We start from the raw sequence: 26,806 nt of genomic DNA, 5'->3' as shown, positions 1-26,806 counted from the left end.
TTCCTAGCATGTATGAGGCCGTGGATTCAGAAGCACATGTCTATAACCTAAGAATATGGGAAGTGGTAGGAGGATCAAAGTTCAAGGTCAGACCAGGTTTGAATGAGACCCTGTCTCAAAAGAAGTAGCGATGGGGGAGGGGCAGAGGGACAGGGGCTATGTTGGTGTTGGACCCACAGGGAACTGTTATTATTAGTTGACAGGTCTGATGGGAGAAGGCCCCAAAGGGAGGAGACTGGAGAGCTAGAGCTGGCAGAAGACAGGAAGGTGTGGCCTGGAATGAAGAGCTGAGCTTGAGTTGGAAGTGATGGCTAGCACACTTTTGAATGTCCCCTTGTTCCCATCACTGGCACTGAGTTCTTCACTGGAACTACAGATGCTCCCTGAGAAGATCCACATCATGCTCCTTACTGGATAGATGAGTCAGCTGACAAGCAGAGCTGACAGGAAACTTGCCCAAGGCTCCCCAGCTTGTAAAAGTCCTATCTAGATTACAACTCAGCTCTCCCAGTCTTGTTATTACAGCACTCCATCACTAAGGAGGTAAGGACAGGAGAGTTGGGAAATCACAGAATAAACATATAGGTTGAGAGGTGAGAGAGAGAGAAGATGGGATACCCAGCAAGATGGCAAACACAGAGGGAAGCTGTAGGATAAAACCTTTATCACAAAGTTGGCCAAAGTCTCAAGTCAACATCAAAGCAAGTCTGGAAGTCAGTCCAAAGTGGCTTGTGTGGTAAAGATGTGCTGGTCACAATATACAGGAATCTTGAGTAACAAGAAATCCTTGAGTTTGTGAGGACTTAGGCTACCAGAACACACAGTCAGAAAGCAGGTCAGGTTCCCATTGCGGGGGGGGGGGGGGGGGGGGGGCGGAGAACATTCAAACCTATGAGAGCATGGATAGACATACTGTTGCTGTGGTAAAAATAATCTGAGAAAAAACACCTAAAAGAAGGATTCATGGGAGGGTCAGGGGCATGAGAGGGGGGGGAGAGGAACTGGAATCGATATGTAAAATAAGAAAAAATAATAAATACGCACACATATACATACATATTTTAAAAAACAAGATTCATGTGGCTCACAGTGTCCAAGGTTTCAGCCCATCCTGGCAGGGAAGGCATCCAGGAGACAGCCACCGATGTCATCCTGGCAGGGAAGGCACAGTCCAAATCTAGAGAGCAGAGAGAGAAGACCTGGGAAGACCTCTCCTTTCCCACTTTCATTCCATCTGAGGCCCCAACCTAGGGGATAGTACAGCACTCATTCTGTGAGCCTTCCTTCTTAGCTAGCTCTCTACAGAAACACCTCCTCTTTTATTAATGTTGGTGGAGCATCTTAATCTAATCAAGTTGATGATCAAGATTAATCATCACAGGGCAAATCAAGACACTTGCCCTGATACAGAAGAAGAATGGGTAAGTGAACTTGGTCATTTGTAAAAAACAGCTTATGCAGCAAAGAGCTCCATTAAGAAAGTGAGATGTGCCAGGCGGCCGCGGTGATGGTCCACACGATTCTCCGTGAGTTCCAGGTCAGCCTGGTCTATAAAGGAAAAAAAGAAAAGAAAAAAAAAGAAAGAAAGAAAGAACGAAGGAAAGAAAGGAAGGAAAGAAAAGAAAAGAAAGGAAAGGAAAGAGAAAGTGAGACCTTAGATAAGGAAATGACTTTAAATCTTAAGGGTCTAAACTCATCGTATTTAAGGAATTTTTTAAATCAATGACTTTTGAAAACTCTCCTTTCACCATCTTAGAGATGGCCTGTGGAGGCCAGAGGGACTAGGACTTCTAAAGAGAAACATGTCTGGAAGGCATCAGGCAAAGCTATCTTGCTGGCTATAAGCAAGTCTCCAGAATGAAGGAGGGCAGCTGTTCATGCCTGAGATGAAACCAGATTCAGCTTGGGCATAAGATGGGCTCATGTCCACACACAAGAACCATACAGTGACTCCTGGTGGCAAATGGAACAAAACTAAAACATCTGGGGAAAGGTTACCTGGGCCCATGGAAACTGGCAAGGTCCATACCAAACACCACAGCAACCTTCCCAAGAGTGCCATTGCACGGGACCCCAGGTGTGCTGTATGCCTTGGGGATTAAACTAAGTACAACTGGATCTAAAAAAAAAAAACCAAAAAACAAAAAACAAACAAACAAAAATAAGCAACCTAATTACAAAGCAGGTAAGAAATTTGAAGAGAACAACATTTGTCAAAAGGAGATATGTAAATGACCAGCCAGCATATGAGAAATTACCTCATGCTATTAGTCACTGGGAAAATGCAAACTAAACTCACAACGACATATCACCTCCCTCTAGGAGGCTATAACAAGAAAACAACAACAATAAATGAAGTTGAGTGGGGCCAGCAGAAGCCATCTGCACTGCTAGGGAGAATGTAAAATGGTGCCCACACTTTGGAAAACAGGTTGACAGCTTTGCAAAAAGTTAAATATAGAATTATCATATAATCCAAATATTTCACTCATAGACATATACCCAAGAGGGATAAAAAAAAATGCATTTACTCAAATAAAACTTTTACACTAGTGTTTATAGCAGCACCATTCATTAGAGTCAACAAATATGACAGCCCAAACATCGACCAACCAATAAAGGAATAAGCAAAAAGTGTTATTCCAGACAACACAGTATTATTCATTCATAAAAGAAAGTTGACACTGGCACATGCTGACATGGAAACTTGCAAATGCCATGATAATTTAAAGGCAGTCACAAAAGCCATCTGCTTGTATGACCCTGTTTATTTTATTTTAATATTGTACTATCTAGTATGCTCAAGCAGGTTGGTTTCACTATTTAAAGCTCCAAAGCTACAGGGCGTCTCTGTAGCTTTGGAGCCTGTCCTGGAACTAGCTCTATAGAACAGGCTGGCATCCAACTCACAGAGATCCTCCTGACTCTGCCTCCCAATTGCGAGGATTAAAGGTGTGTGCCACCACTGCCAGGCAAAAGATCTATTTTTTAGCGTGTGTGTGTGTGTGTGTGTGTGTGTGTGCGTGTGCGCGCCTGTGCTGGGGGAGAGTATGTATGTGAATACAGGTACCCTCAGAGGCCATAAGAGGGCATAAGAACCCTGAGGCTAGAGTTACAGGCAATTGTGAGCTACTTGACACGGGTGCTGGGAACTGAACTCAGTCTTCTGCAAGAGCAACATGAGCTCTTAAGTGCTCCTGTGTGACCCTGTTTATATGAAGGGTCCAAAGTAGACAAGTCCATGGAGACTGAAAATAAATTAATGGTTGTCAGGGAGTGGTTAAGAGAAGAATTAAGAGTGATTTCTTAAAGGGTATCAGGTTTCCTATTGCGGTGTTCTGGAATCTGGTAGTTGTAATAGCTGCATGGCCTTCTGGGTACACTAAAAATCACTGTACTATATATACACTTTTAGCAGGTGAATTTTATAGAATGTCAAGTACATCTTAATAAAACAGAGAGAGAGAGAAAGAGAGCAGGTAGAATCTTCTTATGCAAATATTGAAAATAGTTGTTTTAAATCCTTCTGGGAACATCAGAGGACCCACTTAGATCATCTAAAAGGAAAACAACATCTTACTTAACAGTTAATTCTTTAGAATGCATTTCTCTGAGGGCTACCTTATGTTGCATTTTTACTACCTTCTTATTAAGTTACATATTAATAACAGCTAGATTTATAGAGAAATGTCTGGAAGGTTGTTAGCTGCAATATTAACAGGCTGCCTCTGGGAGAAAGTGGCTTGTGTGGTTTTAAATTTATTCTTTATGCTTTTATGTATCACTTGAATTTTCTACATGCATAACTATCAACTTTATAATCGGTAATATCTATAAACCTCTTTTTGTTTTGGCAAAAAGAAAATAATTGGATATGTCGAGAAAATGTTAGGTGATTTTCAAATTTCTTTCTACATGAAACCAATGTCATCTCCCACCGGCTGTTCCCAGGAGGGAAAAACTGTCCAATTAGCTGAGCGATCACCATTCAATTACTTTCTGATCACTAACCGAGAGCCTGTGTGAGCAGAGCTGTGTGAGCTCGAAGGACGTTTAGGCCCTGAGTCCTACATTCCAGGACTTTTGATGCAGTAAAGAATCTAAGATGTGTAAATAAATAACCAAGAGCAAGGAGGAACATGAAAAGCCAGGACAGAGGTGCAGCAAGACACTGTGGGATCCCTCGGGCAGCTCTGATATGCCACTGAGGGATTCAGACTCAGGCACTTCAGAACTTGGCCTTGAGACTGAGTTCCAGGTTTCCTTCTGCGGAAGGCTAAGCAGGGAGAGACAAGAGCCAAGGCTGTGAATGAAACTGTTCTAGCCCTAGCTCATCTTTCCAGTCTTCCTCATTTTACATTCAGGCCTGGCCTTCCTGGGCTGCTGAAACTGGCACAGCCCCACAGCTCCACACCTTCCCCCAGGGTCACCTGCACAGCCTCTCCCCTCTCCATCCCCTAGCTTGCTCCTGCTCTCTTGAGACCAGACTTTGGGTTCTGGAAGCCTTGTCAGAACAGGCAGTTAAAGGTCATGCCGGGACTTGGGCAGCAATCTGCCTGTCTCCAATGTTACACTGTAACCTATTGTTGCAGCTGCCAGCAGCGTCTGTTTCCTTCACTGGTTTGTGAAGCAGTTGAAGAGAGGTTGGAGCTGGCCCAGAGCATAGATGCTGCCGGTTGAGGACTCTGACCACAGAGCTGGGCTGTGTTGCTGAGTCTGTCAGAGCTCCTTATCCCCCAGCTGTGGCCAGTTCACCCAGAAAAAGCACACTTTCTTTGGTGACAAGTGACACTGATCATTGTCTGTCCCACTGACCGCAGTGTATTTCCCACCAACAAGAGAGAAGTATCTACAGAAGAGGATGAAGCCATCACACAGCATAAGCAGAAAAGTGACACTTTCATTAATTCTCACACTGCTGTGATAAAATCCTTGAGAAAACCAGTTATTGAAGAAAAGATTGGTTGCACTCAAGGCTTAATAAGACGGAATGCAGCCTATTGTGGCTTGGAAGGCCTAATGGTGGGAACATGAGGTGGCTACTCAGAAGCAGAGAGTGGATCAAAAATGGGAAGGAGCAAGCCTGGTGGCCTGGTGGCACATACCCTTAATCCCTCAGAGGCAGGGGCAGGCAGAGCTCTGAGTTCGAGGTTAGTCTGATCTACAGACAGAGTGAGTTCCGGGAGATCCAGGCCTACACAGAGAAACCCTCTCTCAAAAAAGAAAGAAAGGAAGAAAGACCAAGCTAGGCATGGTGGCTCACATCTTAAATCCTAGCACTTGGAGGCAGAGACAGGTGGTTGGAGGCCAGCCTGGTCTACAAAGTGAGTTCCTGGACATCCAGTGCTGTTACTTGGGGTGGGGGGAACACACACACACACACACACACACACACACACACACACACACACACACAAAGGTAAAAGGGAAAAAATGAGAATGAGCTATGAAACTTTAAGACCTACCCAGTGGTCCACTTCCTTCAGTGACTCCCCCTTGCATAGACTCCACAACTTTCCAGAACAGCACCATCGACTGAATGTTCTAGTTCATGAACATGGGGGAGGGCACGTCTCACATTTAAACCACCACATGGGGAAAGCATTTGCCAGTGGTGCTGAGCACCCTTGTTCCAATCTCAGAGGTTCCCAGAGCTGCTTCAGCTCTGTTCTATGTAGGATCTTTCAGGAAAACCTTTGTGAGTATAAAGCAACAGACGTTTGGATTTCTTTCTTGTAGCAAGAATATCCCTGTGTGGTGCCCGGCATCTTCCTTAGACCCAGGGCTGAAAGGACCAGCTAATGCTGGACAGGGGCTTAGGGCTTATGTTACAGGTTTGGTAATGAAAAGTCAGATCCTCAGAGCTGAGCACCAGCATCACATAAGCTGAATTAGAGGGGGAGGTGAGACGACAGGCCAGTTGAAAATGCAAAATAAAACCACTCCCCATATATCATGGAGGTCACGGAGAAAGAAGATTGAATAAAACACTGATTTTGTTAGGTAGGAAAGAGTACCCAGACCTGTGATGGATGAAGAAGTAAAGGAGAGAGGTGGTCCTGTCAAATAAGCAGGCGTCTCTGAAGCACTGTGAGCGGTGGAGTACCCAAGCATTAGTGGTTGATACAAATGCCATCTTGCGGGCTTTATAAACAAGCAGGCCCTTGCCAGAGCTCACATCTGGCAGGTGATATATCCATCGTGTGTAAATAATTCACAAAGCATCGATCACCCTGATCAATTTCAGCCATCTATCATTTTCCAGGCTTGCAACCCAATATAGGGAAATTGCAAAGAAATAGAATGTTCTGATCATTCTACAGCAGTGGCTCATGGGGAAACAGTGAATGAATTCCTGCTACGTTCTAAGTCGTGAAGGGGCCAATTTGCAATATTGTCTTTTTCTTAGAATTATTTGTTAAACAAGATCAGGAAGCCACCCTTTTCAAAATTAATTTTGAAAGCCATCCTCATCTTTGAAGGGGAGAAAAAAAAAAAACCCTCGGTTATGAGACACAAGATTATGAACAAGAGGCACTGCCTGGAAGCTGCTGCCATGGGCTGTGATCCTGCAGAGTAGGGTCTCTCTCGGGTAAGAGGCAGCAAGGCTGAGAAGGTAGGTGTCACTCAAGAAATAGGCATCCTCTCACAGCCAAAGGGATGCTATACAGGTTATTAAGCAGGAAATGACATGGTCAGAATGGCTTTCAAAAAGAGTGTCTTTAGAGCTGGGGATGTAGCTTAGCTGGCAGGGTGCTTGCTTGCCTGGCATGCATGAGGCCCCGGGTTTGATCCCCAGCACCTCCTAAGCCTGCCATGGTGTAGTACATGATGGCTATTCTAGCACTCAGGACAGGGAGGCAAGAGGGTCAGGAGTTCAAGGCCATTATAGACTACCTGAGACAATGTCTCAACAACAACAACAAAATGCCTTTCTAGGCAGGCATGGACCACAGTCAGAAAGGCACTGGTGACTGCTGAGCCCTTAAATGACTACTTACAGCATTTTCTTTTTCCATCAGGGTATGGCATATGATTTGTATAATTCAGTGACTAGGAACAGTCTCACGGGTAACTAAGAACATTCACTATAATGTCTAAGAGCCAGCAGAGAGGTAAAGCAGCTCACTCACTGAGGCCACGCGCGTCTTCTCTTCTGTGTGTCTTTTTTCAGTGTGAGATACCATCTCATGGCGTACATTTTTATTCCTCACAATGTCCTGAAGAAAAAGTGAGGCTCACCAGCTGGTGACAGCCCAAGTCTGAGTCTGAAAAAGGCTCTCACTCCCTCCTTAACCTCCCAGGTCAGCAGATCCTGGAAAAAGAACCTTCTGTAGGAGGCCCCTGGTGTTCATTGTCAAAGCCCCAAGTTGACTTCAGATATTTGTTTGGGAGATTGGGGTTCATACGTGCTAGGCAAACGCGCTACCATTAAGCTTCATCCTCAGCCTCAGTGGCTATTTGTTTATTTGGTTGGTTCATTTTTGAGACTGGATCTCCCTGTGTAGCCCAGGTTGGCTAAACTACAGTTTAGTTGTGATGCTGGGGAACGAATTCAGGGTTTTGCATATGATAGGCAAGTGCTCTGCCACTGAGCTACATCTCCAGCCCTGGATGATTCAAGGACATGAAATCTATTCAGCTAATGGCCTTTTAGTATGGCTAGAGAAAAGGGGGTGTTCCCTTGCTTGCTTGCTTAACATAGTTTTAATGTATATATAAATAGCCCAGGCTGGCCTAGAACACATGATCCTTCTGCCTCAACCTCCCCAGTGCACCATCTTGCCCAGCTGACTAGCTACATTTTAAAGGGACCCCAAGAGCCAGATATGACACTGTGCTGGTAATTACAACACTCACAAGTCAGGAGGATAGTGAGTAGGAGGCCAGCCTAGGATACATAGCAAGACTGAGTCTCCAAAAGAGAAATCAGATGCATGAATAAGTAAGTGGACCTAAGGGCCTGGGAGAGAAGCATCGTGGGGGTTGGGCAATAGAGACTCTGCCTCCATTCTAGGAAGAGGCTCAGCAGGATTTAAAAAAAAAACAAAAAAAAACCATTCCTCCGAAGTCCTCTAAAACCTCAGGTCTCTGTGGGGCAGCCCCAGCCTGCCACCGTAATTTCCAAAGCCACCACCTTGAAGGCTCACAAATCCTTTGTTCATGCTCAGACATATAAATTGAATTAGCAGAGAGGAGAACCATGGTGTGCTCAGAGACTAGGCACTTCCATCAAGTGTGCATACGTGATAACTCTCAGACCTGGCCTCACTCCAGGGGAGTCCAGCAGAGGGGTGGGCCTTTGCAGACCTCTCCAAGTCTCTTCAGACTAGTATAAAAGGAGCTGGCTTCTTCCATTAATAGGGTCCTGGCTGCAGCGGGGCTGGAGCAGACACCGCACCTCAGGTCACGTAGTGAGAATTTACAAGTCCACTAAGAGCCTGGGCCTGGAGAGTCTGGGGCACATGTATGTTGGGCATCTCTTCCTGCAGACAGCCCTGAGGCTCCTCATATTTCCCCACTTTGATCCTTCCAGCAAGCAGTTCATTAGTGTTCCAAAAAGCACAGTGTTTTTCCATCCATCTACACTTATACCAGGGCTCTGCTAGTTCAGCTCCTGGTTCTGAAAGACTCAGCTATGAATTGGAAACAGACTTTTATTTCAGTCCCTGACACCAGACAGGACAGAAGACAGAGAACAGGACCAATGACTGTAGGGCTCTGGGCAAATTTCAGACAGGCCAAATTCTAATCTCAGTCCCTGTGCTTGCTAGCTGTGTGGTTTTAGGGAAGTCACTGGAATAAGTAAGCTGCCACTCCTTTTTCTCTAAATCAGTAAGGTTAGTGGAGGGAGGGAAGGAAGGAGGGAGGCAGGGAGGCAGGAAGGCAGGGAGGAAGAGAGGAAGGGAGGCAGGTAGGGAGGAAAGGAAGGAGGCAGGGAGGAAGGGAGGGAGGCTGGGAGGAAGGGAGGGAGGCTGGGAGGCAGGGAGGAAGAGAGGGAGGGAGGGATTATGTTCAGCACAGAGATTATATGAAGATATTGGGAGGTGGCTTATTAGAAGCTGGTAGCATCTACATATATGATTGATATAAATCTATCCTAAAGGAGTACATTTTGACACATGAAAAGCCAGGAATAGTCACTGCCACAGGCTAGGATATGGGAGGGAAAATAGGGAGAGCCAGGGGTATTTTTAAGACAGTGAAACTATTCTGTATGATACAGTAACAACGGATATAGGTCATAGAAAACACAGCATTCTGTTGTAACTATGGACTTAGTAACCATGTACCAATATTGGCCCTTCAGCTGTCACAGACATAACCCACGAGGGGAGTGGTGGTTTTAGGAACTACCTTAGGGATATGCATAGCAGTTCTCTCTACTTTGCAGTCTTCCCTCTGTGTTGTCTGTTTAATAGGGTGGTTGGTTTTGCTTTGTTTGTTTGCTGGCTTACTTGCTTGCTTGTGAGAGATATGAACTGAACCCAGGGCCTGTGCACGCTAGCCAAGTATTCTAACTGCTACAGCCTCAGGCCTCCATTAAATTTTCTGACAAAGTTAAAGCTGCTCTAAAACAAAATTTCAGGAATAAAGCCACGTCAAAACAGAGCAGAATGGTGGAAAGGATATTTGAACTCTGTAAGTAGAGCAAGCTGGCCCCAAACTCACAAAGCAACAGAGTCATGATGCTGGAATCCAGTTCGGGGAGAACAGTGAACCCAGGGGGTATCTTTGATTTACCCAGAAGCCAGGGAAGATGGCAAATATTTCAACAGCTGCCACCAGCAGCAGCAATCTGCAGCTGGACTGCCACCAGTCAGACCCAAAGCAGCAACAGGAACCAGAGCAAGGACTGAATATGTGAATTAGCATTAGCAATTAGAAGCAGGCTGGGGAAATGAGCCAGATGCTGATGTGGTCCTGCTATGCTGGACATGCCCTGGTGGTGAGTGAGTGACTGATTGATTGATTGATGAGGGGAGCAGAGGGAGAGGAGTCTGGGGAAGGCTGAGGTTTCTGTTTCCCAGCTCTGTGGGTGGCAGATCCATTCTTTCAGAGACATGGAATGAAGGAGGACCAGATCTGAAGACACAATGACCTGGCCGGCTGCAACACGCTTTTGAGAGAACATCATAGCATGTGTTCTGTGAAAAGCATTCTGGAGTCTTTCTGACCTGACCTTTTAGGACTGGTGGGAGAGACATTGGTCACCACCTACAGACTTGAACCCAAGCATGCATGCTCCATCTAGCACGGGGTCATTTCAGTGCTAAGATGAGGGTCATGCCCCTGTAGCTGCTCCCACTGGATATTCATGACTTCTGAAGACCTTGATGCATTATAAAGATGAAGGGAAGGACAGGAGAGATAGCTCAGCAGTTAAGAACACTGGCTTCCCTTGCAGAGAATGAAAGTTCGATTCCCAGCGACCACATCTATATCTTCAATTACAGGAAATCCAATGCCCTCTTCTGACTTTTGTTGGCACCAAGAACACACATGATTCATATATGCAGGCTACACACACATAAACTGAGCAGATATCTTAAAGGGGGAGGGGCTAGAGCGATGGCTCAAAGCAAAATGGTTCAGAACATTTGCCGCTCTTGTAAAAGACCTAAGTTCAATCCTCGGAACCTACGCAATAGTTCACAACCATCTGTAACTCCAGTCCCAGTATATGCAAGTATATGGTACACAGACATACATGTAGGCAAAACACCCCCACATATAAAATAATAAAAATAAATAAATATTTTTTTAAATGATGGGGGGAGGATCAAGGCCTGGAAAAAGTGCCACTTCCATCTAAGACGGCACAGCAGCCTTCTCTCACCATCAGAGGACACCCAATATCTCAGTCATCTCCCATTCCAACAGCCTCCCCATGAGGACACCACCCCTATCTTACTCAGAACTCAAATGAAGAGACCCTGTGCCTATCAGACTGTGTGCGGCCCCAGCTGGCGGCCGTCATGTTTTGCTCTCTATGCGTGGAACTTAAGTGGGAAAAGGATGATCTTCAGTTGGCAAGAGGACCTTTCTGGATATTTTCCAGTTGTTTGGTTCTGGTTTTCGAGACAGGCTTTCTCTGTGTAGTCCTAGGTATCCTGGAACTAGCTCTGTAGACCAAGCTGGCCTCAAACTCAGAGATCCACCTGCCTCTGCCTCCTGAGTGCTGGGATTAAAGGCATGCACCACTACTGACTGGCTATTTTCCAGTTTTTATCTTGGCTAATATTGATATTCTCAACCCAGACTCCATACACTTTCTCAGACAAATGTCTGTATTTCTCAGGGATATAGATAATAGTCATTATGTTGTTTTTTACACTAACATTTAAAATATGTTGTACAAACATCCTCATATACACATTTTTCATTCTTAACTGTTTCTTCATGATGGCTGTACATTTTATTTGTCCGTGTGTGTGTGTGTGTGTGTGTGTGTGTGTGTGTGTGTGTATGTGTTCAGGCACACTCATGCCACACCATGCTTGTATGTTAGTCAAAGGACAACTGGCAGAGTTTGTTCTCTCCTTCCATCACCAGGGATCTGGTCATTAAACTCAGGCTGTCAAGCTTGAAGGCCAGCACTGTTACTTGCTGAGCCACCTTGCCAGCTCATAAGCGTTTTTATTTTCTGAGACACTACCTATTTTCTGTGTCCCTGGCTGGCCTGGAACTTGCTCTGTAGACCAGACTGGCCTCAAATTCAGAGATCCATCTGCCTCTGGCTCCCAAGTGCTAGGATTAAAGGAGTATGCCACTATGCCCAGTCCATAAACATAAGGAGGAGTCATACTTTATAACTTGAGACATGCTGCCAAATTGCCCTCCAAAAATGTTGAACCAATTTTATGCCCAAAGTAACATATAAAGTTCTGAACTTTGTAGTGGTATTTTGTTTTGATTTGTTTGTTTCACTTGCTGCCTTATTAGTGTTTATTTATTTATTTACTTATTTATTTATTGCTTCTTTGCTTTGTTTTGTTTGGGTTTTGGTTTTTGCATAAGGTTTTGCTATGTGACCCTGGCTGGCCTGGTGCTCACTATATTCCATACCAGGTTCAAACTCATGAACCTGGTCTTCTTGCCTCAGCCTCCCGGGTACTGGGATTACAGTGCGTTTGCATCCCCACACTGGGCATAAACTGGGTTGTGGTGATTTAGGCCTTTAATCCCAGCACTTGGGAGACAGAGGCAGGTGGATGTCTGTGAGTTCGAGGGCAGCCTGGTCTACAGAGTGAGTTCCAGGACTGGTTCAGGACAGTCACAGAGAAACCCTGTCTCGAACCCCGCACCCCCGCAAAAAAAAAAAAAAAAAAAAAAAAAAAAAAAAATCCCACGTCAGGATAGCCCACTTTTCACAATGATGAAAGAAGACTCCTCTCTTAGGGGAACTTTGGCATGATGGGGGCTCACCCTTCAGGAGAACAGGATGAATGACAGCTGAAAGAGTCCTCCCCTGGACCTGGGGCAAAAGGAGCCAGTGTCTCTCAGTGGCCAGCCAGCTCCTCCAGGTGGCGGTGTCCCGAGCTGCCCGAGCTGCCCGGAGCACGTTTCCTGAGGCACAGAGCAGCCCATTTTTCGGTCCCTTTAAACAATCCAGGCACTTCCACAGAGCAGCCTCAGGAGGCTGTGCCGGTCCTGGGAAAAGCCACATCACCTGTCCCGAAACTCATGTCTCTGTGCCACTCCCCAACTGCCCCCACCCCATCTGCTAATTAAATTTAGACTCATCCTTAATAAAATGAAAATGGCACAGTTAAGCATGAGAGAGCATTCTTCTCCTCCATTAAGTGGCAAGGTTCTGAGAAGAGAAAATAATGCTGGCAAGAGTACAGCGAGACTAAAGAGCTCCCATGCTGGGGGTGTGGCTCTTCAGTAGGTTTGCCTAGTATCACCAGCACCTGCATTCCATCCCCAGAACCACCATTAAAAAAAAAAAAAAAAAAAAAATCTCCTGTTGCTGGTGGGAATGGGAATGACAACAGCCAGCCAAAACATACGGAGAACCACACCCACTGAGCAGCAATTCAGAACCCTCCCCCAACAGAACAGGCAGATGTGCTCGCAGTTTTTAGTGCAAGATGCTTATTTTAGCTTTACTCATAGAAGCAATGCATTTAGACAGAGGCAGAGCATCTTGTAAGAGTAGTTACAAATATTCAGGAAGTAGAATAAATCGAGCCAGCATTAGATACATATTTTTTTAAAATACTTAATGATAGTGGGGTATGGTGGCACACACTTTTAATCCCAGCACTTGGGAGATAGAGGCAGGCAGATCTCTGTGAGTTCAAGGCCAGCCTGGTCTACAAAGAGAATTCCAGGACAGCTGTCTTAAAACAAAACAAGACGAAAATACTTAATGATGTAGAGAAAGGATCCTTGATATAGGAAATGAAAGAAGATGGTTAGGGATTTTGTTCAGTCGATAGAGTGCTTGCCTAACATACACAAAGCTCTGGATTTGATAGCCAGCACCCTATAAACCACGGCACATCATTGCCATCCCAACAATACAGTTGTGCACTCAAGGAGATCAGAAGTTCAAGGTTATCTTCAGTTACATATCAAATTGGAGCCGTTCTTGACTATATGAGATGTTGTCAGAAAGAATAGTGGAGATAAAGAGAGGGGGAAGGAAAAAGAAAAAGAGTCGGAAGAGAAAATGGAGGGAGAGAGGGGCATATCAAAGAAAGCAAGTATTACAGCCAGGGCAGCTAGAACACAGAATCCTGCACATAGTGCGTTGGCCCAGACTCTACGAGGCCCTGGAAGCTGCCCTCCCACTCTTGACCGAGTGACCTCAGACAAGGCACTAACCCCGCCGTGTTCCAGGGGCCTGCTGGTACAGATGTCAGTTGATGCCTCCTCGTCAACTTGCAGAAACTGACACTTTATTCCACACAAAATGAAATGGAAAGGCCACCAAAGCTCTCCCTTAGCCAAAATGTTTAAAACTATAATTATTTTGTAATAAATTAAGAACTATAATCATTTTGAGTATACGTCTTTCTAGGACACTGTTAAGTGGCACCTATTAATTACAGATGGCCTTTCTTGGCTTGTGAGCTTCTGGTGAGCTTGGGGTCCCATGAGGGCAGATCCTCTGACTCAGTGCTACTTCCCAGTGAGCAGCAAAGAGCCTGGCATAAAGCCAGCACCCAGGAAGTGCCAAAGTCCCAGGGGAGGCTGTGCAGTGGAATGCTCTCAAGGTCAGAAAGGGAAGCTGAGCCTTTGCCCCATCATGAATGAACCCAAGGAGTGCGGGAATTTCAGAGTTTCTCTTCTCCATCCTTACTCTCCAGATGCCACTCTCCCCATGAGACTTGCATTTGAACCCCTGGACCTGATGAGAGCAGATCCCTTGGAGACCTTGGAACTGGCTGCTGTAGCAATGTGAACAGAGATGAACCATCCTGCCACAGGATTTTTAAATTAGAATTAATTAGGGTTTTTACTGCTGTGAAGAGGCACCATGACCAAGGCAACTCTTACAAAGAAAACATTTAATTGGGATGGCTCACTTACAGTTTCAGAGGTTCAGTCCATTGTCATCATGGTCGGGAGCATGGTGGTGTGCAGGCAGACATGGTGCTGGAGAGGTAGCTAAAAGTCCTACATCTTACAGGCAACAGGAAGTCAACTAAGTCACTGGGTGGTATCCTGAGCATAGGAAACCTCAAAGCCCACCCCCACAGTGACACACTTTCTCCAGCAAAGTCATACCCACTCCAACAAAGCCACATCTCCTAATAGTGCCACTCCCTATGAGATTATGGGGGCCAATTACATTCAAACTACCACACCTAATGATCCAAGAATCCTCTAAGATTTATCTACATTAAATCAGTATGTCCTGCTGACATTCCCACTCCTACAGTCACTACAGCATTACCCACAATACTCAATGAAGACATAGAATCAGTCTTAATGCCAATCAGTAGATAAAATGGGTAATAACAAAGTTATATATATGGGACACCATTCTATTAAGCCTTCAGAGAGAAACAAATCCTGTCACTTGTGACAACATGTGTGATCTTGGAGGGTATTGTGCTAAATAAGAAAGCCACTGAAAGTCAGGTATCACATGGTCTCATTTAGCACAGCCACTGAAAGGCTAACCTCAGGGTATCAGAGGATAGAACAAGTGTCAGCAGCCAGAGATCGAGGAGCAGGGAGGAGCTCAGGAAGAAACGGCTCAAAGTCAAAGGACACAAAACTTTGGTTAGAAAAGGAAAAGAAGCTCAGATCCTCCTTATTCATCTCTTCCAACACGGTGACCACTGTTCACTGGTACATCATCTACTCACAACTGATCATTTGAAAGTGTTGTCACACAGAAATGCTTCTGGTGCAGCAGATGTATTAAGATGTATTAATTATCTGTTAGCTTTCTCACAGTTACATCAACCTCAAAGTGGAATGAGGTATAATATAAGTATACCTACTTTTAGTATGTTGATTAAAATTAATTAACTTGAGCCAAGGAGATGGCTCAGCAGGTAAAGGTGTTTGGCACCCAGGCAGAAGACCCGAGTTCAAGTCCTGGACCCACATGATGGAAGGAGGGAAATAAAGTCTACAAGTTGTCTTCTGACCTTCACAAGCATGTTATGGTTATGCACACACACGCGCGCACACGCGCGCGCACACACACACACACACACACACACACACACACACACGCACGCACGCATGCACACACACACAATAAATGTTTTTAAAATGTAATTAAAGAATCAATCAATATGACTGTTGAGAATTATTTCAGTGTCATTACAGTCCTTCATTACGTTTTGTTGTCTTACTAGCCTTACGTGACTCAGTCTGGCCTCTAACACATTAAGTTAGTAAGAATGACCTGAAACTTCCCAATTCTCTCTCTGTATCTGGAAAGCTAGGATTACAGGCAAGTGCCAATATGTTCTATTCCATTGGTCTTGAGGGCTGCAGTTTCCTGGTAAGTTTTAGAACTAGGAAATGTTATTTCTCCATCTTTTTACTTCTCTTTAAGATTGTTTTCATTATTTTGAGCCCTTTACCTTCTCAGCCTCCTTCCCAGCTCTTCTCTGCTCAGCTTTGGACCCCTGGAATACTTTTGTCCCGGGCTGAGAAGGACAGGCCATTAGGTGGGAGGCCAGCGAGGAGGGCATGATGTCAGAGCATCCAGAGAATAATTAATGTCAGGAAGCCTGTGGCCACAGTCTTCACAAAGAACAGAGAAGTGGCTGCATCCCCGAGCAGGGGAGCCACTCAGCGAAGGCTGTGGGGGGTTTGACATCTCCAGAGAGTCTGTATCTCAACGAATTGGAGACAAATGGAAGGCTTTCCTCAAAACTCACAGGAAAAGAACTGAGAAAATGAAAGTGGCGGGCATGATGAGCCAGATACTAGTATCAAAGAGGGAAAGTGGCAGGTGGAGAAGCAATAATCAAAGAAAGAGTAGAGTAAAATGTCCCGACCCCAACAAACAGTGTAGTTTTCAGATCAAACAGGCTTACGGGATACCAGGCAACATTAAATAAATGAGATACTCGCTTTGATATAATCCAGTGAAGTTCTTCAGCTAGTTAGTTGACACAGCTGTATTAAGCCCCAGGCATGTGCTTAAAATGAAAAAGAAAAACGGGGTGGGGGGTGGAGGGGGAATTCCTATAAGTGAATGTGATCAGAATAAAAGCATTAGATTTAAAAGGGGGGGGGGAACCTTCAATTTACTTCATTGTACAAAACAATATAGTCAAGGGAAAAAAAAAAGATGAGCCGAGTGTGGGGGTGGGGTGCATTTCTGCAGTCCCAGCACTGTGAAGGTTAAGGCAGGAGGATTGTAAATTCAAGGTCAGCCTGGACTCTCCTTAAAGACTGGAAGAGGAGAAGAAGGAGGAAGAGGAGGGGAAGCAGCAGCGGCAAAATTCAATAACTTTGAAAGGAAAAACGTCTACATCCAACCATGTTGCTATTCACAAGCAAATGCCATCTTCAAATAGTTTTGGGTTTAGCTAGAGCTTCGATCTGAGAAAAATTCCTCAACTTAAGTTTTTTTTTTTTTTTTTTTTTAAGGTCATCAACCTATTTCTCATACTTCCTTGAACAATTGGGAACATGTGGGAGACTCATCCGGAGTCAGGTAATCACTTCCACCATAGAAGCCTCTACACCATGGATAGGTTCAGCTGGCAAAGATTCCAAGAACTGACCCAGCCAAACCCAGCATGATGCTGGGTGATGGGCAAAGCATGGCTGCCTCTCTCAATGTAGAGTGGTCGCGAGGCTCCTCTATCCCCTCAGACAGTAGCTTTGCAGATGTTAGAGGAATGCTAAGAAGTTAAGGGGTAGGCCATTTCTACCACTCCCTCTCAGCGGTAAAAGTCTGAGTTAAGACTTACAAAATGGGGGCTGGAGAGATGGCTCAGCACTGGCTGCTCTTTCAGAGGACCTGAGTTCAATTCCCAGCACCCACACGGCAGCTCACAACTGTGACTCCAGTTCCAGGTAAAAGGATTTACAAAGTGGAACAGAGAGGATAAAGACTCTTTTTACTACATTGCCGATACTGTTTTGGAGGGCCTATCAAATGCAGGCAACAACAACAACAATACAAAGGAATTGATGCCAGGTATCAGTTTCTTAGACTATGTGAAAAGTGTGGCAACAATATAATGTTCCTGGGCTTGTAGCAACCAAAACTTAATTAAAAGTCACTTCAATAAATTTAAGATGTCTATGGCAAGACTTATCCTTGTTGCTTGGTGCAACATCGATATACCTTGGTCCTCCACACAAGTGCTCTTTGAATGCTGCCCTACCCTAGTACTACAACAATAAATGCTTCGGAGACAATTTGGCTCAGATTTGGTTTGGTTTTTTTTTTTTTTTTTTTTTTTTTGTTGTTGTTGTTGTTGTTTTTTTTTTTTTGAGACAGGGTTTTTCTCTGTGTAGCCCTGGTTGTCCTGGAACTCACTCTGTAGATCAGGCCAACATACTCAAACTCAAGCTCATTTGGCAAATTTAATCCTGTTGGTGCCAAGGATGGCTGGCAGTCTGCCCTCAGCCCCACTGTGTGCCAAGGTCGACCTGTAGGTTGGAGCTTATTTCCCTTCTACTCATGCTTAAGTCAGCCGAGGCAGGAATTGTGGGGTCTCCTGGATTTCCAGGTGGCCTGGAAAGTGCCTGGGGTGCTCAGCTGAGCACCTGCAGGATGTCCTTCTCAAGCCTGGAGTGGAGCATGGGTAGCAGGTATGGGAGGGTTGCAGGAAGCCCCTCAGCATCCCAAGAGGGGATTTCTGAGTTTTATGGATTGGTAAACCTCTATCCTAAGGCAAGGCTGGACCTAGGGCTCTGACGATGGTGATGGGGAAAATCTTTCTACAGGGCTGCTGAGATGGACAGGTACCACACACAGGCCTGAGCCCAGGCAGGCAGCCTGGTCCACACACTTAGTGAGAGTACCTACCTTCTCTTTCAGGTTTTTTTCTTAAATGTTTAACACGGTGTCTGATATACAGTAAGTGCTTAATAAATATCTGTTGGCTCCTATTCGTGATGTTGCCTTCCTACATTCTATGAACACCATACATATACACACACACCACATATATTCATACACCCCACACATACACCATATATGCCACGCACACCACATATACCCACACACAATACACACACTCACACCCACACATCTCACACACATATACACCCTCCTCCACAACTCACAGACAGACAGACAGACAGACAGACACACACACACACACACACACACACACACACACACACTTTCCTAGGGGCCCAGGAAGGTTAGACCAAACAGGAATTAATAGAGCAGATTCAGAGACAAATCCCCTTCCCTGAACCTCTCTTTTCTACATGTGATTCTTCCTTATTCTCATCACCCTTCCAGAGGAACCCAGATGCCCTTCTCTCCCTCACAGCAGAACATAGCAACTACATCAAACAACCGTCAAGCGCTTCCTTGGAGCCAAGAGTGTTATGCTAAGTGCCTCTCACAGACCAGCCCCCAGCCTAGAAGCCAAGTCTGGCCATAGTCAGGGTCCCAGCCAGCCCCAGCCAAGAAGAGGGAGCTTTCTGGGACTTCTGTGCCTCAGAGGCACCGCCTTAGGGAACCCCAGTCCCAAAGAACCTCAAAAATTGTTTCCTCTAAGCACACCTTCATGCCTAGTACTCCTCCACAAGTATCTTTTCAAATCCCCAGATGATTATTTTAATTCCACCCAATGACATAGCAGTGTTATTAAAAAAAAAAAAAAAAAAAAAAAAAAAAAAAAAACAAGAGCTGCGGTTGTAGCTCATTCAGTAGCTTGCTTGCCCTGAGGCATGGTGGTGCACACCTGTAAACTCAGAATTTAGGAGGAGAAGCAGCAGGATCAGGAGATCAAGGTCATTCTGGACTACATAGCAATCTCGAGGCCAGCCTGGGCTACATGAGGCCAAGTCTAAATAAATAGGTAAATAAGACTGAAGTGACATTTTACCAAAGTAGTTATTTTGTTCCATACTTCTGTTTTCTCTGCTTTTCCAGTTGCATTTTATTGATTTGGACAAATGGGAATCAGAATCATAGTTTGCAGTCACCTCCTCAATATATGGATCCACACATTCAGAAACTTGACAGGGAACTAGCCATCTGGACAGATTTCAGTTGTCTTACCCAGCAGGACATTCCCCTTCCTTTCTCCCTCTCTTCGAATAGTAACATAATTTATACAGCATTACCAAGCAGTGTTTCCATTGTAATTAATTGCGTTTCCATCAAAGTGACCTGGTGAAGACATGAACTCATACAATGAAAGCTACAAGGTCAGTTAATTTTGCTTGAAATTTCTATGGAGTGAGTGGTTCATCTGAAGGAAAACAGGTCTCTGCAATGAAAGAAGTTTGCTTCACTGAAAAAAGAAAACCATACAAGAAAAGGGAGACACAGTCCTCAGGGCTTGCCTCTAGATGATGGAATTATGGGCAAATATTTTCTTCAGCACAATATTCTTGTGAACTTTCTTTTCTTTTTTAAAGATAGGGTCTCACTATGTAGCCCTGGTTGTCTTGAAACTAACTCTGTAGACAAGCTAGCCTTGAACTCACAGAGATCCTCCCATCTCTGCCTCGTGAATGCCGAGATTAAAGAGGTGTGCCACTACCCCTGGGAAACCTTCTGCTTTTAAACTTTTGTTTGTTTGTTTTGTTTTTCAAGACAGGGTTCTCTGTGTTGCTTTGGAGCCTGTCCTGGAACGAGCTCTGTAGACCAGGTTGGCCTCAAACTCACAGAGATAGATCTGCCTGCCTCTGCCTCCAGAGTGCTGGGACTAAAGGTGTGTGCCACCAATGCCTGGCTGCTTTTAAACTTTTATTTGTTATTTGTATAAGGAAAGGGGGAAAAGAACATAGGATGGTGGATAATGAGGTTAAGACCCATGTCTAGCAAGCTACTACCCCCAGAACATTACCCCCACTACCACCACCACCATCACACACACACACACACACACACACACACACACACACACACCTCCTTCAGGAACACACATCAGAGCTGAGGGAGGAGGCTGATATCCAGCTCTTGTCCCCATCAGCAAATGGGAGTTCAGAAATTGCTCCACTTGCCCGTGGTCACAGTCATGCCCAGATCACAAATGCAGCTCATGGGCACCTGGTTGTCTACCCTTAGAATGTGCTCTGCTTTCCCATTGCTCAATTATGACAAATAATTAGAGACTGCTCTAAGCCCTTCTAGAAACACTGCCTCCTAATTTAAAAATCGGTTCATGGCAATAAGGCAGCTAGCTCACATTCCAAGTGAAAAACTTGTGCTTCTTTGGAGAGAATGTCAGGTGTTTCAGCTCTTTGAATAACAGTTCCATGATTCCTCCAAAATTAAAAGCTGGAAATATTGACAGTGGTGGCACATGCCTTTAATCCCAGCACTTGGAAGGCAGAAGAAGCTGGTGGTATCTCTGTGAGATCCAGGCCAGCCTGGTCTACAAAGCTACAGAGAAACCTGTCTTAAAAACCAAACAACAACAACAAAAACCCTATAAATATCATATAATCCTAAAAAACCAAGGACAGAGTCCCTCATACCTATGTTCACAGAAGCATTCTTCACAATCATCAAGAGATGAAAGGGAAACACACTATGGTATGCTCCCATTCCAATATCACAGACATGGTGGTCACACCTGTAACCTCAGAACTAGCAAGACCAAGGTTGGAGGACTGCCTCCAGATCAAGGCCAGCCTGTACTATATAGTGAGTTCCAGGCCAGCCTGAGCTATTAGTGTGAACCCTTTCTTAAAAAAAAAGGGGGGGAGGGAGGAGGAAGAATGAGGTTCTGATTCACTTTGTGATCTATAACATGGATGAATCTTGAGCACATTATGCTGAGAAAATAATTAAGTCCTGCATGATTCCACTTGCATAAGCGAATCCACAGAAGCAGAGTTAGAGCAGTTAGGAGGGACTGGAGGCCTAGCGGAAGGAAGGAGGAGCTGTCTTTAATGGATACAATGTTGCAGATTAGCAAGAAGAAATACTTGAAAGGCTGCAGTAAGGACACTTAGTAACAGTGCACTATACATTTAAGAACGGTTGGAATGGTGGGGTATATGGCAGGGCACACTCTTAATTTCAGCACTCTGGAGAGACAAAGGCAGGTAAATCTCTGTGAGTTTCAGGCCAGTCTGGTGTACAAAGAGAGTTCCCCACCAACTAAGGCTACATAGTGAGACCCTGTCTCCAAAAAACAAAACAAGGATGCTTTAAATTTGTGTTGTGCAGTTTCTATCACATTTTTAAAAGAGGAAGGCTAGGGTTGTAGCTCAGTGATACAGCATTTGCCTAGCATGCATGCTGCACCGGCTTTGGCTTTGACCTCTCTAGCCACACCCACAAAAGCTAAGGTTGAATGAATGACCAGTCTTTTCCCATGGATTTAAACTACAGTTCTATACTAGCTTAATAGCATGCGCTCCTGCCTCCATGGATCACATTAGTTACTTCCTGTCACAACCATGGCAAGACCAGAAGCAGTCCATTGGACAAGGAGGCCCCAGGGTCAAAGTGACCTGCTGTGGGGACTCTAACTCCTGGGATCCCCAGAAGACAATGTAGCCTCTGAGCTTTGCAGGTCTAAGAGGAAGATGGAATTTGTCTGTGCTGGGGAAAGGAAGACCAAGAGGACAGAAGGCTGCATGTGCTTGCTACACAGGCTCGTAATCCCTTCACTTGGGCAGTAAAATTAGAAGGATCAGAACTTCAAGGTCATTCTTGAAACAAATCAAGTTCAAGGCCAGCCTGGACTAATGGCCCTGTCTCAAGAATTGTGTGTGTGTGTGTGTGTGTGTGTGTGTGTGTGTGTGTGTACAGAGGGAGGGAAGGAATGAGTTGAGGGGAAACAAATTTAAGAGCAACTAAACATAAACCAAATAGGAAAATGAAATACAGTGAGGCAAGAAGTGGTTTGTGGGGAACCCATCATCACAGAAATGTAGTCTGACACCAGCTCTCAGGATGTAAGATCCTAGAATCTGAGCCAGGACCCACCTTCTCCAGGTGGTGCTGAAGTCAGTGGAGCCCTGGGACCTGGGAGGCAGCAGGCACCTAGGTTAGAGAAAATACATGACGACGACAGTGCCTTTTGAATTTCAAATAAACAGCAAGTGCATTTTTAGCATCATTATTTCCCAGATGCACTAAACAGCAGCTGCTTGCAAGAAACTCAAGCCTAACCGGGCTCCTGCATTTTCACTTGCTGGATCTAGCCACCCTCCTCTGAGGTGAGGGGAAACTGTTCCCAGCCTGAGCTCTGGGTCCCCCCTCTGACCTAGTTTCTGGGGTTGTCACCTTCAAGAGTCATTTGGTATTCTTGACTTTGGATTTAGAGGGACCTTGAAGAGTCAGCAGGTTGTCAAGTGCCACTGAGCTGTGAACAGTCGTTCTCACCTCCCCCCAGACAGAGATGAAAGGGAAAACTCCACCTTTGTTCCTTTTTTTGTGGAAGGTGATAGCGTCTTCCATTTTTATATTGGCTTCTTTCTCTTTTTGAGGTCAAATCTCCCCATACACACAAACCCTGGAGTTGATTAGGAGGAATCCATTCTCTTTGTGGCTTCAGTAGAGATGGGCAGGGGGATACTAGCTTAATCAAGCATCTGAAAACTAGAATGCTGGTGGTGGCCTGCCCTGGGGGGACCTGGTCCTTCAGGGACCCAAAGGTGCTGCAGGCTGGAGGTGTTGTGTTTATTTTTGGTTGTTGTGGGTTTCCCAGGTGCTGAGGTTCAAAGTCAGGGCCTCACACCTGCTAGGCAAGTGCTCTACCATTGAGCTACACACCCAATATCCACCCCCATCCCAACCCTGCCCCACACTGGCCAACTCTTTGAATCTAACTTCCTCCCAGGCTGGACTGGACAGTCCAAGCTTCAGGATAGCCTCAGGGAGCAACATTGCTTAAGCCTCACCTATGGCAGGACCTGGCAACCTACAAGCAAGTTAGAAGCTGAGGAAATAGAAGGCAGTATTCAAGACCCTCCCTTCATCCATAAAACATGTCATGCAAAGTCATTTCATGCCCCAGTGTCTGTGCACTGTTCCAGAAAGGTTCATCTATTCATTTCTCTCAAAAATGTTTATGGAGAGGAATTATCACTAGGAAAAAAAAACAAACTTTTGGGTGAGATGTTGTCCTTTGTGGGGTATCTATATCTGTGGAAACCTTGACAATGGGACTTGTGTCCGACTTGAGTGTGGAGTGCCTCAAAGCACTAGGGAAAGGTGGCTTTGGGAAAAAAAGCCCAGAGACAGAGAGATTCTGTCACCTCAATGCCTGCGTGTATGACTGCTCCTAAAATGGAGTTTCTGAGATTAAAGGAAAGTGGGAGGGGGATTCTTTCCTTGTTGATGTATTCAAAGCTTCCAGGCTCAGGCCAGAAAACACCAGACAAAATAGCCGAAGGAAATGATATCCCACACACCAAAATCCGTTTCAGCTGCCTTTAAGGGCTAAGGCTAACACAAGACCCTCAAAAAAGCTCCTTCAAACCAGAAGCCATCCTCATTCACTCTAAAACAGAACAAAAGTTCCCAAAAGAAATGTAACTAAATGTCCAGGAAATCCCACTGCATTTCAGCTCTGGAAACTGTTCAATTTAGCAAGTATTATTATCTTTTGTAGTTGCTATTATTTGAAAACAATTAGTGGACTCCTCCATCTCAAGAAATTCCTAACCATGCACAAATACTTGTAAGAAATCATAACTAGTAGAGATTGAATTAGCAAAATCATCTTGAAAATGAACTACAAAAATGTCTTCAAATGTATGCAAGAGAAAAATTAATTGCATTTTCAAGTAGGCTGTGCTGTGTTATAGTATGTCTAAGAAAGTTGGATTGCTTGGTTCCTATACAGGGACCATCAGAAGTTTTACGGAGAGCAGGTGCACACAGAAAGGGGTAATGAAGAAATGCTTTTGTGACCAACTGAACTGATTTATTCATGCTGCCCCAGAGACCATTTAAGCTGGGAGGACCCTGATTATCAATGAGTCCCACGCAAAGGTAGGGCTGGCCTCTGGGTCTCCAGACACCAATCCCTTTTGTATAAATAGAATGAGACACCTGAGGCTCAGAGAAGATGAGGTCATTGCTTAGGTCACATTGCAAAGCATAGACCAGAGGGGCACAGACACAGGCTACAGAACCTATAAGCTTAGGTATGAGACTCCAAGATTCCTATACCCCAGTCTTTGTCCTTCTTGCTTCCTCTGCTAAGCCATGGAGGTATCGGTTGTCTTTAAGGATGAACTGAAGGTCCCTTACCACTTCTTAAAGCCAGTTTGAGGTGTGTAATGTATCCACACATGTGTTGTTGGCTGTGATGTATTCACATGTGTTGCTTACATGCATGCCCAGGTGTCTCTAATGCAGAAGATGACATTGCGCATCTGCCTCTATTATTCTCATCTCATTTGTTTCTCAGAGGGCGGGGGTTCTCTCACTGATTCTGAAAGATGCTCACTGTTTTTACAAAGCTAGCTGGCTAGCTCCTGGGACCCTCCTGCCTCCATGCTATAGTACTAGGATTACAGGCAAATGTGGCCATGCCCTGTATTTTACATGGGTGCTGGTGATTGAACTCATGTCTTCTTTCTTCCATGGGAGACACTCTTGCCCACTGAGCTGTCTCCCCAGCCCTATACTGCTTTGTTATTAGCGAAGTCTAGCCCATATTCTTAAATGCCTACTGATTTTCATGTGTCCTTGGTCCAGGCACCTGTTCCAAAGCCTTCTGACTTGAGGACCACCTATTTCCTGTGTAAAACACCCAAACCAAGGTCTGAGCTTGCCAAGACAAGGCTAGCCAACTGGATGACCCCAGCCAACAGCTGCCACATGAGGCTTGGCACTGGGGCATGCCCTCTGCCGCCCCCTTGTGTTTACAAAGAGAGCAGCATGGCCTGGGGTTTGGGTGGGCCCCCATGAGCCCAACACTTTTTGAGTTATCTTGACTATTTTTTGCTGGAAAGGCCTCCTTATTTCTGCCTATGGTACATGGCTGGCAACTCTCTCTTCACTCCTACTCCTCCAACTAGTTGCCCCTGGCAACTTCAGCCTCCCCATTGAGCAGCCAATCCTAAGCAGTTGGGCACCAGTCAAGAGTGACAAATCTGGGGTTGAGGACAAGGAGTTGATATACATTGTAGTTCATAATAAGGAACCAAAACACTTCCATAGGTATAAATTCCTGAGTTGGATCCCCAGCACTGCATACCCACAAAGCCCCTTGCCTGTGATTCCTGCACTGGGGAGGTAGAGGTTGAAAGGTCAGAAGGTCAAGGCCATCCTCAGCTACACAGTGAATCTGAAACTAGGCTGGGCTATACAAAACCTTGTCTCAAAAATAAATATGTTGGTAAATTAATTAGTACAGTTAAGTTTTGACTGTTCTGTACCAAGAACTTCAAGAATTTAGAAACAAAGGTGAAGTTTGGGAGGCCCCCAGAGAAAACATATTTGACTCAATCTTTAGAAGGCAGAAGTATTGTGAAAACAAATGGCAAAAAAAAAAAAAAAAAAAAAAAGATTATTCTAGAAGGAAACAAAGTCCACAGGAAGCTAGAAACTAATATTACAAGGACAATTTAAGGTGTTGTGATTTTAAAAAGTAGCACAGGAGAGAAAGATGCCATTGGACAGAGCCTGGGTGGAGGCTTTTTTTGTTTTTGTTTTGTTTTGTTTTAAATTGGGGATTATTGAATGGGAGAAGAGGGGAGGAGAGAAAGGAGATGGCCTCGGGATAAGAGCAACAGAAGAGATGAGAGAGGCAGAGAGAAAGAGAGGGGAAGAGGAGAGAGTAAGACAGGAAGAGAAGAAGAGAGAGGGGGGAGAGAGAAGAGGGGAGAAGGGAAAGAGAGGAAGAGGGAGGGAGAGAGAGGGAGAGAGAGAGGAAGAGAAAGGGAAGAAGGGAGGGAGAGGGAGAGGGAGGGAGGGAGAGAGATGTGCAGGGCCCTTTTAAAAGGGAATGTGTACAGTTGGACAGATGGTGCTCTCATTGGCTGCAGCTGAGGGTGTATCCTGTCAGAACCCCAAGGACAGGCCAGTACAGATGCCTGAATATAACAGAAGGTATGCACACAGTGGGAGAGCACTTGCGTAGCAGGTAGGGCCCTGAGTTTGTTCACCAGACCAATTATGGATAATTGGATAAAGCTGAGATGGCTTCCTTGTTGTTCTTCCCTCTGCCGGTTTGAACCCTTCTGTCAGTTCCCTTTGCAAAGC

The sequence above is a fragment of the Phodopus roborovskii genome, unplaced genomic scaffold, assembly GCF_943737965.1.
Source record: "Phodopus roborovskii unplaced genomic scaffold, PHOROB, whole genome shotgun sequence".
NCBI lineage: Eukaryota > Metazoa > Chordata > Mammalia > Rodentia > Cricetidae > Phodopus > Phodopus roborovskii.
This window is presented reverse-complemented; position numbering follows the sequence as displayed.